Here is an 18,924-nt window from a genome sequence, read left to right as displayed (position 1 = left end):
TAAAACAAAAAACCCCAACAGATGATAGAATGGCTTCTGCACAGCGTTGTTATATATCATTTTAATATTAGCAGAAGACATCAAACAAATGGAAACAAAGAAAAAAGAAAAAAAAAATACAGATGAAGACAGAACTGTGAAACAAGACAAAAGTTGTTTCTCTTTTAGAGAGACCATTAAGTTGTGTCTCTTAATTAGTTAGGCAAAAGATAATTAATAAGCTATGAAACATACAGTCATGTTCAGTGAATTATACAAAACAAACAGACGGTTAACATATGCAGGAAATTATGCTATTGTTAGGATAATTATTACTATAAATGATATCGTTATTGAAATGCATGGCAGATCAAAGGCTAATTAAAAGCAGAAGATACAGGATAGATAAACAGCCTTGGTTTCAATAAATTCTATACCAATAAAGTAAAACATATTTCCAAGTATATGTTCATGCATGCACACACACACACACACACACATCAATGCATATTTATGATGACAATGATATATATACATATACACACATATATATGCATGCACATGCTCACACACAGACAACCCCCCCACACACACACACATACACAACACATATATACAAGCATACATCCTTGTTCTAAGCTGGTGACTATCTCTTGCTACTCAGAATTTCTCTATCAATGTGATCTTCCTAGCAACTATCTTGTTGTTGTCTGAAAGATCTCATCGTGTAACAATGGAGTGAATCTGAGGTTTCAAACAAATAACAATAAATATATTATACAGCAAGTATTATGAATTCTTTCTCTCATCTGTTAAACGAAAGGCATATATATATATATATATATATATATTTGAGAATGCAAACAGGAAAATGGAATTCAAAACATTAGTATATATATATGTGTGTGTGTGTGTGTGTATAGGTTTGGCAATGCAAACAGGAAAATGGAACTCAAAACATGAGTATATATATCATCATCATCATCATCATCAACATCATTATCGTTTAACATCCGTTTTCCATGCCAGCATAGGTTGGATGGTTTGACTGGGGTCTGGGAAGCCAGGAGGCTGCACCAGGCTCCAGTCTAATCTAGCAGTGTTTCTACAGCTGGATGCCCTTCCTTATGCCAACCACTCCATGAGTGTAGTGGGTGCTTTTTATGTGCCACTGGCACATGAGCCAGAGAAGGCTGGCAACGGCCACGATCGGTTGGTGTATTTTATGTGCCACCGGCACACGGGTATCACAACTACAATTTCCATTTGATTTTTATTTTGATGCTGATTTACTTGACTCAATAGGTCTCCTCAAGCACAGCAGGTTGCCGTGCGAGGTAAGCACAGCAAGTAAGCTTAGCAGGCCATCCTGCGAGCCATGAACTCACTTCATTTGTTGGGTCTTAGCAGTCACAGCATATCTCCAGAGGTCTCGGTCTTTTGTCATTGCCTCTGTGAGGCCCAACGTTCGAAGGTCATGCTTGACCACCTCATCCTATGTCTTCCTGGGTCTACATCTACCCCAGATTCCTTCAACTATTTCACTTAAGCATTGCGAGACTAGTAACCTGGTGTAGAACTTAATATACATATACTTCAGAATGAAGTGTTAGTTGAGTACAGAGTGATAAGAAAATGAAGTAACAAAGGAATAAATGATTATCTTATGAATTTCATTAATTTCCAGCTGTAAGCTAATGAAGTTCATAAAATAATCATTTATTCCTTTGTCATCTCATTTCCTTACATATATATAGATATACAAGGGATGACCACTAAGTGAACATCCAATATGCTAAGAGAAGATCACCTATGATCTAACTACAAAGAAAAGAATGTTCTCTAGAGAAATTCAGCAAACACCAGAACATAAGCGGGTAAGACAGATGAAAATATACAAAAATATAGAATTAATCGTAGACCGGTTTCGCCATCACTGAAATTACTTACGTAATTATCATCCGTGGACTCTTCAGTACAATCGTTCCAATTCAATATAAGGACAACTAGTGTATGATTAATTCTGTATTTTTGTATATTTTCATCTGTCTTACCCGCTTATGTTCTGGTGTTTGCTGAATTTCTCTAGGGAACATTCTTTTCTTTGTAGTTAGATTGTAGGTGATCTTCTCCTAGCATATTGGATGTCCACTTAGTGGTCATCCCTAATATATGCATGTATTAAAATTTTTCTGAAGTTTCAGATTTTCTATATGCTAGGCTACTGGTTTTAAATTGATATTAATTAAATTAATATTCAATTTATCACCCTCATTATTTAAATTATATATATGTATATATATATATATTATATATATATATATATATATATTATATATATATATACATACATGTGTGTGTAGCTGTGTTGTTAAGAAGTTTACTTCTCAACCAGATGCTTCTGGGTTCAGTCTTACTGTGCAGCAGCTTGGGTGTCTTCAACTATAGCTCTGGGCCAACCAAAGCCTTGAGAATGGATTTGGTATGTAGGTCCATCTGTGTGTGTGTATCTGCGAGTATGTATGTATGTATCCATGCCTATCTATGTCTTGACAGTGCACAATAGTTGTAAATGATTGTTATCATACAAGTGGTGTGACCATTTCTAATACACCATAAAAACATGTCAGGCCAAGGGGAAATATCTCTTTTTTGGAAACAGGTGATAGTTGGAATCCAGCTGTTGAAATCTGCCTTAACAAATTCCACTTGACTCATGGAAGCAGGGAAAAGTGGATGCGAAAATGATGATGATGATGATGATGATGATGGTGTGTGTGTATGCATGGGAAGGGAGTCAAGCAACTGAATTAACTCCACTTTCAAATGTTATATTTCAATGTATATTGTGAATTAAGAGTTAATATGAATGGATAAAAAGAGTACTCAATACTGAAAGCAGAGCCTATAGTTTACAGGCAGTCAGAGCTCACCTGTATCCTAAGTTTCACAAGACACAAAAAAATTAAGTCTTGATTTTTCAGCTTGTAAACTGATTCAGAATTTCTAAACTGAATGAGTGTGCTTACGAGAAATATCTATACTCTACACTAAGAATTGAGTACTTTTTCTCTGATGTGTGAAATAAAAACATACATATGTTTGTGTGAGTGTGTGAATCTAATTTCTAACCATATTGAAAAGTTGGTCTATAAATACAATCCAAAACACACACAGTTGAATAAAAACATTTATTGATTATCTCGTTTATAGTTAATAGTATTAAAATCTTTTGTCTATGGCATGATCACTGATACTCTACTCCACAGTATCACTATGGTTCAGTTTTACTAATATTCGTTGTCTAAATATGTTAATATATGTCTACTACTATGTGAGCTGAAATACTATAGTTACAAAATATTACTCATGTCCTGCCAAGGATACATAAATTCACAGGAGAAAATTCACTAAATTAACTGTTATGGAAATAAGGTAGCCATATTCCAGCATTTTCTATAATCAGTTGGAAAATTTCCCTGACATATGCATGAACACAAATATATACATACATACATACAATGGCAAGTATAACATGAGAGTTAAATTTTGATCTTAAGGTACAACATATTTACAGCTGAAGTACTCTTCAATGTATCATGGAAACTAATATAGCAATCTTTTAATATATACCGTAAATCCTCAAGTATAGTCCGCCCTTGAGTATAATATGCAGGGGATTTTTATGGGGCTGTACCTCTGAAAAACCTAAACCTTGTGTATAATACACACCCCTTCTCTAACTTGAATCAAGGAGGTCTATATAACATCCTTGGTTTGTAAAAATGTATACGGTAATGTCCTTTATTATTATTGTATATATAACATAATGCAAACGTGTAGCTTTTTTGTGCATTTTGTTTGCAGAAAATAAAGAAATAACAGTAATAACAGTAATAACGTTTAATAAATGTTGCTTACTGCAAGTTATGGATGATTCTTTTATGACTTCATTGCTTTCAGGCTTAGCTTAAGGTATTTTTGTGCCCGACATCACAAAATGCATCTGAATAAACATTGCCGGACAGCAAATAGAGACTCGGACATTGCTTAGAAAATAATTTTCATTTTTAACCTCGTATACAGTATGCACTAGGGATTTTGACCTTTAAATTTTGGGAAAAAAATGTGGATTATGCTTGAGGATTTACGGTATATATAAGGATGGTTACAAATAAAGTACACAAGTAGTGTGAAATATAAAATACAATGAAAATATCTTGTGACTCTGAGTTTCATGTTCAATTAATATAATGCTACACAAAGGTAAACTACACAAAGCTGAAGAAGACCACACTTCAATGAAAGACTTAATGTATTTTAAACATAGAATTTATATTTATGAATTTTAATGCACCTACTACAGCTATCTACCTGTTTCCTTGCATAATCACAGTATCATCATTGATTAGGATCATTCTAACTGCTGATGACACTTTGAGAAACAGAGGAACAGGCAGTTACCTTTAAGGTCTGAATCAAAATTAACGTGTGAGTGTCAAATAAAGGATATCATTGACTAAATTCATGAATACTTTTTAACTAAAGTTTCATCTTTCATATATTCAGAAATGATACTAAATTTATAGAAAAGATATTGGTTATGTCATTAATAAGTCAGAAGAGTGGAAGGAAAGGATTTTGGAAAGCACGAGAAAGAGAAAGAAAGAGAGAGAGAGAAAGAGAGAGAGAGAGAGAGAGAGAGAGAGAGAGATTATAAAAACAAGTTAGGCTGTAAAGAGAGAAAGAAAGTGAAAGAGAGATGGGAGGTTTAGAACATTCAGTCATGTAAAAGATGGGATGAACAGCTAAAACTTCTGTATCACTTTCTTATTCTCTCTCTCTCACTCTCTCATCTAAATTCTTACTTCCTCAAAGCTTTTCTCATACTATTCTCTAATTCATTCTTAATTATACAAGCAATACTTTTTAATCATAGTTAAGTACTATTTCTGAAAAATCAAATACTATTCTTGAATTTATTCCTTTATTTACACAGCAGTGAAACATGGGCCATGGCTGCTAAAGACATGCATAGGCTTGAAAGAAATGAAGCTAGTATGATCTGCTGGATATGTAATGTCAGTGTGCACACATGACAGAATGTAAGTGCCCTGAGAGAAATGTTGGACATAAGAAACATCAGATGTGGTGTGCAAGAGAGACAACTACGCTGGTATGGTTATGTGCTGTGTATGGATGAGGAGAGCTGTGTGAAGAAGTGTCACTCCCTGACAGCGGAAGGAACCCATGGAAGAGGGAAACCCAGGAAGACATGGGATGAGGTGGTGAAGCATGACCTTCAAATGTTGGGCCTCACAGAGGCAATGACGAAAGACTGAGACCTCTGGAAATATGCAGTGATTGAGAAGACCTGGCAAGTAAAGTAAGATCACAGCCGTAGCCTACACCATTGTTGCATAACCAGACCATTGAAAAAGTAACGGGCAACATGCTGTGCTTGAGGAGATCTACTGAGTCAAGTAAAATCAAAATCAAATAGAAATCATAGTTGTGGCCGATGCCAGTGCCACCTGACTGGCTCCCATGCTGGTGGCATGCAATAAGCACCATTCATGCATGGGTTGTTGCCAGTGCTGCCTGACTGGCTCCTGTGCCGGTGGCTCATAAAAAGCACCCACTGCACTCTCGGAATGGTTGGCGTTAGGAAGGGCATCCAGCTGTAGAAGCACTGCCAGATCAGATTGGAGCCTGGTGCAGCCTCCTGGCTTGCCAGTCCCCAGTCAAACTGTCCAACCCATGCCAGCATGGAAAACAGACATTAAACAATCATGATGATGATTTACACAATCATTATTCTACTCCCAGACTATAATGTAAATAGGTTTTTATAAATTTGGTATTGTTTCTACTTTTCTTACCTCTCTTATTGTTTTAACTTTTCTCTAATAAAGAGCAAAAATGTTACTTCCATTGGCATATTTATTTGCATTATACAAATTCTTTCACTTGTATTACATTTCCTATTAATATGCTTTTTCCATCAAGTGTTTTACTTGTCTAACTTCAAATATCATATCACATATTTGTTTTTCTCCTTTTCCCTATGTGTGTGTGTGTGTGTGTATATATATATATATATATATATATATATATATATATAATATATATATATATATATATATATATATATAAGTAACGATATGAAAGCATTATTGCTGTTAAAAACAGCAAAAATGAGGCGGTTAGCAAGACTTCTACCTTAATAGGTATAATATTAAATATTTGAAGGGTAAAAAAAACGCTTACCAAAGATGAAAGCAAAAGCTTCAAAAACCACCAATTCTATGATAAATACACAAATGAGCAATGCAATAATGATTGTGTAAATCATCATCATGATTGTTTAATGAACACTTTTAAAAAATAGGCCTACCTTCAGGTTACAAACCCCAATATCAATTGATTTGATGCTGTGCATGAGAAAACATGCTTTGCAATCTTCAGTTGGAGATAGTAACATCTATTTCCAAAATATTCGCTATGTCAACTCATGCGCATTTTGAACTTTAAATGTCCCTCTCCATGTGTGTATTTATTGTGTGTATTGCTCATGTGTATTTATCGTGTGTATTGCTCATGTGTGTATTTATCGTGTGTATTGCTCATGTGTATATTTATCGTGTGTATTGCTCATGTGTGTACTTATCGTAGGATTGGTGGTTTTTAAAGCCTTCACTTTCATCTTTGGCAAGTGGTATTTTTACCCTTCTTTTATTCAAATATTTAATATTATGCCTATTAGGGTAGAAGTCTTGCTATCCGCCTCATTGTTACTGTTTTTAACAGCAATAATGCTTTCATATAGTTACTTTTTTATTGCTTATGATAGTTTTCTCTTTAAACGGAGCGGGATGTTTAAAGTTTGAAAGGCACACGAGTTGACTTAGTGAATATTTTGGAAATAGATGCTACTATCTCCATCTGAAGATTGCAAAGCATCTTTCCTCATGCACAGCATGAAATCAATTGATATTGGGGTATGTAAACTATCTTCAAATTCCATCCTGAGGGTAGGCCTATATTTTAAAGTGTTCATTGCATTGCTCGTGTTTGTATTTATCGTAGCATTGGTGGTTTTTGAAGCTTTCTCTTTCATCTTTGGCAAGCAGTATTTTTACCCTTCTGGCCATATTACGTTGAAAGCACCAGTTCTCAACCGATCACCAAAGTTAAGCAATGTTGAGCCTAGTTAGTACTTAGATGGGTGACTGCTTGGGAAACCTAGGTACTGTAAGCATCACAAATTAAAGGCAGTGTTCCAGCATGGTCACAGTCAAATGACTGAAACAAGTAAAAGAGATAAAAGAGAATATGGCCATCACTTGTAATCGAGGACTACTCGATATCAGCATGTACCATGTTTTCACAACTGGTTTGAAGTGTCCAGGTAACCATGAGCAGACACAGACACTCTTGACTGTTCCACCTATGACACACCAGAACATATAATAGGTGATATAGGGAGGGGAGAGAGAGAGAGAGAGAGAGAGAGAGAGAGAGAGAGAGAGAGAGAGAGAGAGAGAGAGAGAGAGATGTACTAGGATACACTGGTGCTTTTTTTGTCAGCCACAAAAGGCTGAAAAGCAAAGCTAGCCTCAGTGAGATTTGAACTAAGAAAGCTGAGGATTAGAACAAATACACCAATACATTCTATCTGGTGCTCTAATGACTCTGTTTTATATATATAAAAATATAAATATATATCGTGGTTGTCTACTCCTTACATTCATCATGGCATATATATACACACACGTACACATGCATGTGCACGCGTGCGCGCACACACACACACACACACACACACACACACACACGTGTGTATGTTAATTTTTAATGCTTCATGCATTAATTTTGTTAACAGTAACTCACCTATTATTCAATTTGGTTATGCACAATGGGTACATCAAAATTGATGGAGACATGAATACATGTGTATATATTTTAAATTCTCTTTCTGAATTGTTTTAGAGGAAAACCAGAAATATCACCTTCCACAAGAACAAATGGGAAGCCTCTATATAGTTGCTTGACCTGCTAAAAATAGCAGCTAAATCTCATTAAAATCATACCAAATCATTTTGGAAGATATTATGGATATGATGATGTAGAGAGTCCTACATATAGTATGCTTATAAAAAATAAAAGATGGGATGGTCATAGCTGGATTTCTTTAGTTTTAGTTCTGCTCAATCAGACCTGTTTTGAATAAGAATGACCTCTGTATAGATTTGATATACTCAAAAATAATTATTAGTCACAGAAAAAACATTTATATCTAAGTATTGTCAGAACTACTGCAATATGCTTACATTGCTGTGTGATTAAAAAGCTTGCTTTGCAATCACATGGTTTCAGGTTCAGTCCTACCATCTGGCACCTTAGGAAAGCGTCTTCTACTATAGCCCTGGGCTGAGGACTGACCAACGCCTTGTACATGAATTTGGGGACAGAAACTGTGTGGAAGCCCATTGTGTGTGTGTGTGTGTGCATATATATATATATTATATCTTCGGCAAGTCACCTTGTGATTTCTTTAAAAATAATCTAACCTTCATGAGAAAATACCCTTTGAGTAATTATTACATCAGAAGACCTGCTAGCTAGTAAATTAGAAAACATATGTAGTCTAAATTTTACCTGCTCCACTCCCACAATTTGGATTTTTATTCGCATCCATAGCAACTGAAGTTGCTAACCTTAAGCTCTAAAAAATACTTTTTCAGCTTATCAAACTTTGATATGGGAAAAGCCTACAACACTTGGCAATAAATTACTATTCTTCCTGAATGTTGTTTTTTATACCTACCATGGATTGCTCGAAGTTTACAAACTTCCTACACTTAGATCATTGGATCTTACAATTACGTATTGATTTATATTTATATATGTATGTATATCTGTGTGCGTGTATCTGACCCCTCTACCACCACTTGACAACCAGTGTTGGTTTGTATATGTCCCCATAACTTAGCAGTTTTAAAAAAGAGACTGGTAGAAAAATAACAAAAAAAGAAGTACTGTGTTAGGTTTTTTTATAAGTAAATCCTTCAAAGCAGTGCCCAAGCATGGCTGAAGTCCAATGACTGAAATAAGCAAAAGACAAATATTGTCAATTGTCAGCTCTAAAAGTACAGATACCCGTGGAATTGTAGAATCAGTCATGCAAAGGGCAGACTGGTGGAATGGCAGAATCAGTCACACAAATGACACAATGTCTTGTATTTAGATGCATTCATTTACAACTCAGTTTGAATCCTGATGAATCTGTCTCTGTCTTTCACTCTCCTGAGGTCAATAAAATAAGTATCAGTTAAGAACTGAAAATGGCAAAGATTTGATTATTAATTGTTTCTTCCCCTCTAAATCAGTGAGTTTACACCAAAGTTGAAAATCAATACTAATCAAATGAGATGTAATAGTCATGTGCTGCTGTTTAGCATTTAGCTAGCTCCAGGGCAGAGCTAATCAAGTAACTATCCTGTTTTCTGTTATCATCATCATCATCATTATTATTATTATGCTGAAGTCAACTTTGCCTTTCATCCTTTTGGGGTTGATAAAAAAGTCAAGCATTGGGGTCGATGCAACTGACTAGTCCTCTCCCCTGAAATTTCAGGCCTTGTACCTATAGTAGAAAGGATTATTATTAATACTGAGTGAGAGAGTAGTGCAGGCCATCAAGGTGACACTGGGGTACAAATATATGAAGCCCAGTAAACCCATCATGACTACCTGTTTGATAAGGGTACACGAGGCACATGCATCACAAACATATGTGCATGACATGGAGATCTCATATCAAGATAAATAATGCATGACCATGCAGGTGGGGCCCAGTTAGAATTTTCTTCAGGCCAAGTAGCCTATCCTACTCAAAAGATCCCTGAATAAGGGTTGTTTAAGGATGTTGAATGAAACACCCATGTTTCCAGAGGTAAATTATTCAAAACCCAAAGAATTCCTCTCAACATATGGCTATGATACTCTCCCACTACTTCTGTCCAGGTTTGGTCCCACTGTACAGTACCTTGAGCAAAAGTCTGAACTCTAATTCCAGGTTAACCAATACCTCATGAGTGGAAGCCTATCATATATGTGTGTGCATGTGTGTTTCAACAATATTAGCAGAGAATATAAATATATGACAGAAGCCATAAAATTGGTGATAGTGCCTTGTCACTGTTGTCACCAGAAGTGTAGTGACCCAGTGAATCAGTTATATATATATATATATATATATATGTATATAATAACAATAAGTTTTACAATGAGGCACTGTTGAATAAAGTGAATGAGAAAGTAGATTCTCACCTTCTCCAAGTGAAAACAGCTATTGAAATTATTTCAAGTATGGTAAGACAAAGAGATGAACAGAAGAGAAATTTCAGGTTCTTCAAGGACAGTTTCAAAGAACTGAAATAATCAGGTTACATAAATACTAGGCTAAGACAATCAGATATTACCTTAATTGCTGGCATAGTGTCAGCAGAATTGTAGTAACTGAAAAAATGGCAAAGAGGATGCACTGGAGAGGGAGACAAATACAGAGATTTCAGACAGAAGGAACAAGTGCTTGAGAGAATTTTAGGAAGGTTAGTAAAGTTAATAAAGGACAAGGATCAGAGATGCATGTATTGTTAGTCACTAAGGGACATGCTCAAGTGGTTAAGGTCAAGCAAATCTGTGGTATTGAGCAGAATATTTGCTGTAGCCCATCTTTTATACTAAAACAAAACAATGTACATGATAACACTTCAAATCAGTTAAGATCAGAAGTCATGAGAACCACTGCCTGGTACTGCATCAAGGCATTTATTATTATTATTATTATTATTATTATCATTTGATATCTAGGAATACATTGTCTTTCCCTTATAAAAAAAAAGTGGTAGAATGTAATTTGAGATAGATTTAGCTGCTAGCATATTGAATGACTGCTTAGGATCTCCCTTACTGGCTTATATGATATTATATCTTTAAGAAGCATGGCTACAGTGAAACATTCCCTACCAAACAAGAAAAAAAAAAAAAAAAGCAAGGGTATGTTGATGATTTGGTATTCAATCAAATACACAGAAATAACATCAGATTTTCCAATAGAACAGTAGAAAATCATGTCAATAGTGAAATTCTCAAAAAGAGTCCCATTTAGAATTCTCTAGCTGCTCTGAAAATTTACTTGATTGGGATTTAATAACAATTATCCAACTAAAGTTGCTTAGAAAGAAACTTTTAAAGACCTCATCTGGAAATCAAATCTGCTTAATACCTACAAGTGCTGAGGAACTTAACCTAGAAACACAGTTGCATGAAGCGCTGTAGAAGGAAGGTTGTTTGGAAACATTTAAAAAACTCAGGCAATAAACTGTATTCTTGTTTAAATTGATTTAAATTCTGGGGTGTGTTACCTGCCTACTGACCAGAATTAACCATTAACACTTTTGAGCCCAATCTACCTGAGATGGCCCCTAATTTTATGATAACCATTTCCTTCTTTAAAGATAAATTAAATCTTTCCATCAAAATTTCATGTTAATTTATGTTCCAGATGTCAGCTTAATAATATTTCATTAAAGTGTCCATTATTTTCAAAATTAATTAAAACAAAGGCAATGTATTTCAATGGAAATATGCTAACAAAAGAGTTAAGCTATAGAATTTTCTCTCTTCACTGCAAGTGTCATTTCAATTTATTGAAATCCATTGGGTCACTATATTATGTTAGAATCAACTTTACTAATGTTTGTTGGCTTGCTCAGATGTTTAAATTTATTAATCCTAGCAGATTATAAACTGGTTGCATTAATGAAAGTGTTTATGCTTTTGCCAATGTGTAGCGAGATTTGATTCTAAATTTAGTCTTCAATCTGCTTTATGCTAAATGCCAGACTACTTTGCAAAGCAAGTGTGTATACAATAATCCACTGAAAGTATATTATAACCAAGTAGATCATTTTGAATCAGAAAGGAGATGTATTTTATTCAGAGAGTGAAACATACTGATACAATAGAAGATGGACAACCACCGCCATCGCCATCACCACCATCTCCTTGTTCACATCTATAAACAATGATCTATCAAACTAGTAACAATACAGGATTTTAATGATGAAATGTAAATGGATTGCTTTGATGATAAAATTCTATACACTTTCTAATCAAAAAGTCTTACAAAAATTATAATCAAGACATATGATCTCAAACAACAACAACAACAACACACACACACACACACACACACACACACACACACACACACACAGATATGGTTGTGTGGTTAAGAAGCTCACTTCCCAATCACATGATTGTGGGTTCAGTTCCACAACATGACACTTTCAGGAAATGTCTTTTACTATAACCTTAGGCTGACCAAAGCCCTGTGAATGAATTTCATAGAAGGAAACTGAAAGAAGCCTGTAATATGTATGTATATAATATGTATGCATATATGTACACAGGTGTATATTTTCATACATCCTTGTCTTGACATTGTGTGGTAATTGCAAAAAAGTGTCACTGTTGTATAAGTGGTATTGTTCATTTGCAATCCTCGTACCTTAAGGGTATATCCTGGCACATATTCACCACCATCTTCTCTCTCACTCTCTCTCTTCGACTGAGGTAACCATGTACTTCCTCTACAACAATACACCTGTTTCTGTCCCTCTATTATAGTTTAACCCTTTCATTACTGTATTTATTTTGAGATGCTCTGTGTTTCTTTCAGTTACTTTAAATATAACAAAGAATTTAGTAAAATAACTTAGATATCATTAAGCTAGTGTTAGGAACATAAATTGTGACTAAGGTTTGGTGGAAGATTTTAATTCAAGACTTATGGAAACAAGACATTTGTACTCAGAGTCAGAGCCAGTTTCAGCCGGGTTGGTAACAAAAGGGTTAACCTCTCTTCACCTGGCACAAAGCCATCTCCTTTAATACCACTCCCCTTCTCAGCTGAGAGGCCACTGTCTTGCAAGTTACTTGGTGACCTCACCGGTACCAGTGCCTCATAAAAAACACCTAGTACACTCTGTAAAGCAGTTGGTGTTAGGAAGGGCATAATATCAAAGTAGACAGTAGAGCTTGGTACAGTCCTCTGGCTTACCAACTCCTGACAAACTGTCCAACCCATGCTAGCAAGGAAAAACAGACATTAATTAATGATGAAGATGATGATGATGATGATAATAGCTGTTTTATTATTGTGATTCATTTGGGATGAAGCCTTTTAGATACCAACAACTGCCTAATGACATAAAGCATTTGCCTGAGTGTTTGGGATCTACTCATTTCGAAAATAATAACCATGGTTACGTAAAGGCATGTGGCTTGGGGGTTATCATATTTGGTTCATGATTGTAAGGTCATGAAGTTGATATGTGGCAGTGCATTATGTCCTTGAGCAAGACGCTTTATTTCATGTTGCTCCAGTCTACTCAGCTGGCAAAAGTGAGTTGCACCTGTAATTCAAAGGGCCAAGCTTGTCACATTCTGTGTCATGCTGAATTTTCCTGAGAACTGCATTAAGGGTACATGTGTCTGTGGAGCGCTCAGCCACTTGCACGTTAATTTCACAAGCAGGCTGTTCCATTGATCAAATCAACTGGAACCCTCGTTGTCATAACCGATAGAGTGCCAGATAGCCATGTTTATATTAAGCAGTGTCCCTTGCATAAGATCACAAAAATTGTCTTACTTTGACTTTTCTCTGCTGGCAGGAGTTGGTTGTGTCATTTGCAATCTGAGACAATTGTTATTCAGAGTTAGTTATTGCCATCTGAAATGGGTCAGAGGACCATGTTTTGCTTGGGCATTCTGTTTTTGCTTGGGTATTCAGTCTGTATACACATAAAAAAAAAATTAATAAATGTGCCCTTTTAAAGCTTACCCAGGTTCATGGGCCAGGTTTCCCGGTTTCAACAGTATGTGTATTCTCCAGCTGGATGGGACGCCAGTCCATCGCAGTGTTACTCATTTTTGCCAGCTGAGTGGACTGGAGCAACGTGAAATGAAGTGTTTCGCTCAAGATACCACGATCATGATGCTGACACCCTAACCACTAAGCCACGTGCCTCTACCTGTATACACATACACACATTAAATATTTAACAAAGTAAATTGACATTTAGTCCAACATATCATATTGATGAGTGCTCAATACACTATGCAAAGCAGAAATATATTTACATATATTTGAAGCATAGCATAGAATTTTCTATACAAAGAATGGTGCAATCAGAAATCAATAAAAGTGACTCACATTAAAATTAATAAAATAATATTAAATCAACAATGAAGACACATAATAAAATAAAGACACATGTGTAAAAAAAAAGTCTTTAATATGTCTTGATTATTGATTTTGTGATTGTGTCACTCATACATACATACATACAAACAAACATACATACACCTTTCATCTTTTACTTGCTTTAGTCATTTGATTATAGTCATACTGTGGCGCCACCTTTACACATAGACATACAAATACACACACACACTAAACAGCAATGACTGGAAGAAAAGTACTCAATACTAAAAGTAAAGTATAAATTATTCAATTTGGTTAGCCATAACAAAACTGGCTTAAGCTATCAGTTTCATTAGACAAAAGATATGCCTGAATCCTCAATCAATTGTTTAGATTAGAGACATTCGACGACAGTGGAATATATCTTGCTTAATGTTATCAGTTATTGTTATTTAAAAGCTTCATCCAAAAGTAATCACAATCAAAGCCAGTGTTAGGTTAAATCTCATGAAGTATATGCCAATCAAAATACATATTTTTATCAAGTGACAAAAAATGTATCCGTGCTAGTGGAAGTCTAAGAGTACCATACAAGCAAGATCGTTAGCAGAGCAACAAGCTGGCCTCTGTGCCAATGGCACGTAAAAAAAAACCCCATTCGAGCGTGATTGTTACCTGTGTCGCCTTACTGGCACTTGTGCTGGTGACACGTGAAAAAACATTTGAGCGAGGTCATTGCCAGTGCCGCTGGACTGGCTCCTGTGCAGGTGGTACATAAAAAACACCATGTGAGTGTGGTGGTTGCCAGTACCGCCTGACTGGCCCTCATGCCGGTGGCACGTAAAAGCACCCACTACACTCTTGGAGTGGTTGGCATTAGGAAGGGCATCCAGCTGTAGAAACTCTGCCAGATCAGATTGGAGTCTGGTGCATCACTGGTTCGCCAGTCCTCAGTCAAATCATCCAACCCATGCCAGCATGAAAAGTGGACGTTAAACAATGATGATGATGATGATGATGATGCATGCATGCACACATACCCATATACATAATTTTCTTGTGTAACTTTACTTCACCAGTCACTCAGATAATCACATTTGCATTCAAGAAGGATTGTCATTTGTATACTCTCACACCTGCAGTAGAGCCATAGTCTGGTTCTACATAATTTACCTCTGCAGCAACGAGGGACAATAGAATGAAATAAGCTGGGAAAATTATAGTTTTGTAAGTGGTTGTATGAGACTGTCCCATGTGTTAATCTAGGGGGCACTTCAAAGGGAACTCTGGAAACAGGGCAAAAGTATGCTGCTAGGGTTAGCATATTTATTAAATATTTAATTTTTAGTTGGAGACCTTGAAATGAATTGGCAATTTCTCTCACTTCTTTTTAATGACATTTGCCAATGCTTATATTTTCTTTATTAGAAGGGCTGGAGTTTTCTGCAATAGGTAGCCTATTCAAAGTTCAATTTACTGCAGAATCAACAAAATTATTAACCACATTTATAATAGAAAAATTACATTTTAATCCTCCTCCAATGCACATTCAAACTTGATGTTGTGGTTGTAAGGATTCTTAGTCAAATTAAAGAACATCACAAATAGCCAAACAAGGTCCATGTATATAATCTATTTGGCACTTGTATCCTTACCAAATTCATCTAAGGCACCAGTTACAACTAAAGTGTATTTTTTTCAAATTGAGATTACATTGAGAAAGGTGTGCCTGTAAAAGTTCAATAGCTTTTTTCAGCAGGTAAATTTCTGAAAATTTTGATGATTCTTTATATGAGCACTCATCTGTAAATTCTGAGTGTTTACATTTAAATGTAAATATGTAAATTACACAAAGGCGTAGGAGTGGCTGTGTAAGTAGCTTGCTAACCAACCACATGGTTCTGGGTTCAGTCCCACTGCGTGGCACCTTGGGCAAGTGTCTTCTACTATAGCCTCGGGCCGACCAAAGCCTTGTGAGTGGATTTGGTAGACGGAAACTGAAAGAAGCCTGTCGTATATATGTGTATATATATATATATGTGTGTGCGTGTTTGTGTCTGTCCCCCCAACATCGCTTGATAACCGATGCTGGTGTGCTTACGTCCCCGTAACTTAGCGGTTCGGCAAAAGAGACCGATAGAGTAAGTACTAGGCTTACAAAGAATAAGTCCTGGGGTCGATTTGCTCGACTAAAAGGTGATGCTCCAGCATGGCCACAGTCAAATGACTGAAACAAGTAAAAGAGTAAAGATGTATATTCCATAGAAATACTGACTTTCTCAGAGTTCACTTTTCTTTTAGTGATTATTTCACTAATTACAAATTAAATTTTTTTAAAGTCATATGGAGAGTGAATTATCTGAATTATCGGCATTAAATGAGAACTTTTTTTTTGTTTTTGGTAAACCAAACTTCTGCAAAAAGATTCCCAATAAAAGCATTTTTAACAATTGTATTCATGTAAAGATAGCAACTAGTACAGAAATTATTTCTTCTACATTTTGAGTTTGTTTTTCCATGAAGAAGGCTATTTATTTCCTTTCAGTCAATCATTTTCAAAGGAGTTTCATCTACTTCAATTGTACTAGTTTCTAAGAAAATGTAATTATGAATAAACATTGCATTGATATTAAAAAAAGACCACTCGTTGAACCACCTGAGTACTTTAAGAGTTTTGCAATATGTAATTGGTTTTTGAAATATGATCAGGAATTATGGGAAATATAACACAACACTGGGAATTCTACATTGTATTTTTAGCCAAATATCCTGGTAATCTAGGAGAGAAGCCCTAATGGTTGTATGTTTTTCTTTGCTCATATAAAGTGCTCACATCTGATGAAACTGATAGCTTCAGCTAGTTTAGTTTTGGCTGACTGAATTATACACATAAACACATGGGGACATATACAAACGTAGAAATTAAAGGTCACCCAACAAATAACTAGTGATATCTGAGATTACTATAGTTTACTGTGTTAAACTCCTAACATACTGTATATATGTACACACACACACACACACACACACACACATATTGTGAGATTGTGGGTTCGATTCCCAGACCAGGCATTGTGTTGTATTCTTGAGCAAAGCACTTTGCTCTGCAATCATTTCGATATCTGACATGTGGCACCCATTGCAACTGTACAGGTAATGTTGATCTGATGGAGGGAGTCTATACAAACATTTGATCGCAATAAACAAATCATCTGTGTGGTTGTTCGCTAAGAAACTGTCGAACCCTCATATGTTGTCTAACAATGGGAGAGTCCATCATATATATATATATATATATATATATATAATATATATATATATGTATTATATTGAGGGTACTACTATTCGTAGATACCAACACGCTAAGAGGGACCAATGCGGTCAAAACTACTAAAATAAACAAAATTTTACCGAATGCAAAACTTCAAAACACATCATTTTAAAAAGAATTCAGTTACATATCACATGTGATTTCGCATTTAATGCAGAATATGCATTTCATGTTCGTCAGTGCAACAAACTCAAGAAATATAAGAGAAAACATAACATTACAAGCTCGATAGCCAACCGTAGAATTCGTCGTAGCATGTACGAATGTTTATCTTTACATATCTATGTAAATATTCATAATTATACTCACAATATAAATGTTCTACTTCAAAACATTTCACTTGTTTCATAAAACTGAGAGAGAGAGAGAGAGAGAGAGTTGTTGACCTGTACTAGCATTGGGCAATGCACAATATTTCTTTTTCCTGGTATCATTACAACACAATCTTCATCATAATTTGTTTTGTATCTTCTACTAAAGCAGAAGTTTTAGAGAATTGCACACAAAAGCACACACACACACACATATATATGCATACATCCATGCATACACACACACACACACAAAAGCATGCATGTGTGCACTTTTACACACATACTTACAAATTCACATTCATAATTTATAAGTATGATGATGGTTGGTACTAACACACTTTATGTATCATTGTCTTTTGAAGATTTAACAATTTACCTGTGAATTTTAGCACAACTTCACACAAACCTCTCGGGGAAATATACGGTTTCCAAGAAGGCAACTAAATATGTTGAGTAATTAGATGGTTAATAAAATATTCAACCATTACAAACTAAATACCTAGCTGAATTCTATAGTAATAACAGAAAGTTAAGATATCAGCCACTTAATTTTAATGTAAAACCTCAACAGCTCCACTGGATAGTGTATTCTGATTCAAAATGTAAGGAGAAAACCAAGAGTTCAAATTCTGTAATATCCTCTATGTTGTGTACTAAAAAGGAATGCAATTTACATAATTATATATGCTTGCTGAAATGTAGCACAGTAGACTATGCTACAAGTATATTTGATGTAATATTCCCCCAGAAGAGTGATGAGTATAAAATATTATTAGAATATCTAATTAAGCTTAAATAGAAACGTTTGGTTGTATTAGACCTCATCAGCCAAGCAGGGTCTAACTGTGACCCCTAGTTCTTACAAGGACTAGAAAGATATAAGATTTTTGTGAAAGAACACAGAGCGATGCTGCAATTTTACTGACTGAAAACTGTGCAGGGACACCTACTACATGAAAGTAAAATGGTATTCTTGACAGACAATATAATATTTTCCATGATGATATGGTGAAATCAAATCT

General features: G+C 35.3%; 1 protein-coding gene and 1 pseudogene across 1 annotated transcript in view; one reads left to right on the top strand and one right to left on the bottom strand.

Moving 5' to 3' along the window:
- The window catches only part of LOC115214034 (notchless protein homolog 1), a 240,657-nt gene that overhangs the window by 41,665 nt on the left and 180,068 nt on the right, over positions 1-18,924 (bottom strand). The window lies entirely within an intron of this gene.
- LOC115220798 lies at positions 7,122-7,240 on the top strand (annotated as a pseudogene).

The sequence above is a fragment of the Octopus sinensis genome, linkage group LG1 (genome assembly GCF_006345805.1).
Source record: "Octopus sinensis linkage group LG1, ASM634580v1, whole genome shotgun sequence".
NCBI lineage: Eukaryota > Metazoa > Mollusca > Cephalopoda > Octopoda > Octopodidae > Octopus > Octopus sinensis.
The sequence above is the reverse complement of the archived record's forward strand: the minus strand, read 5'-3'. Positions and strand labels throughout refer to the sequence as shown.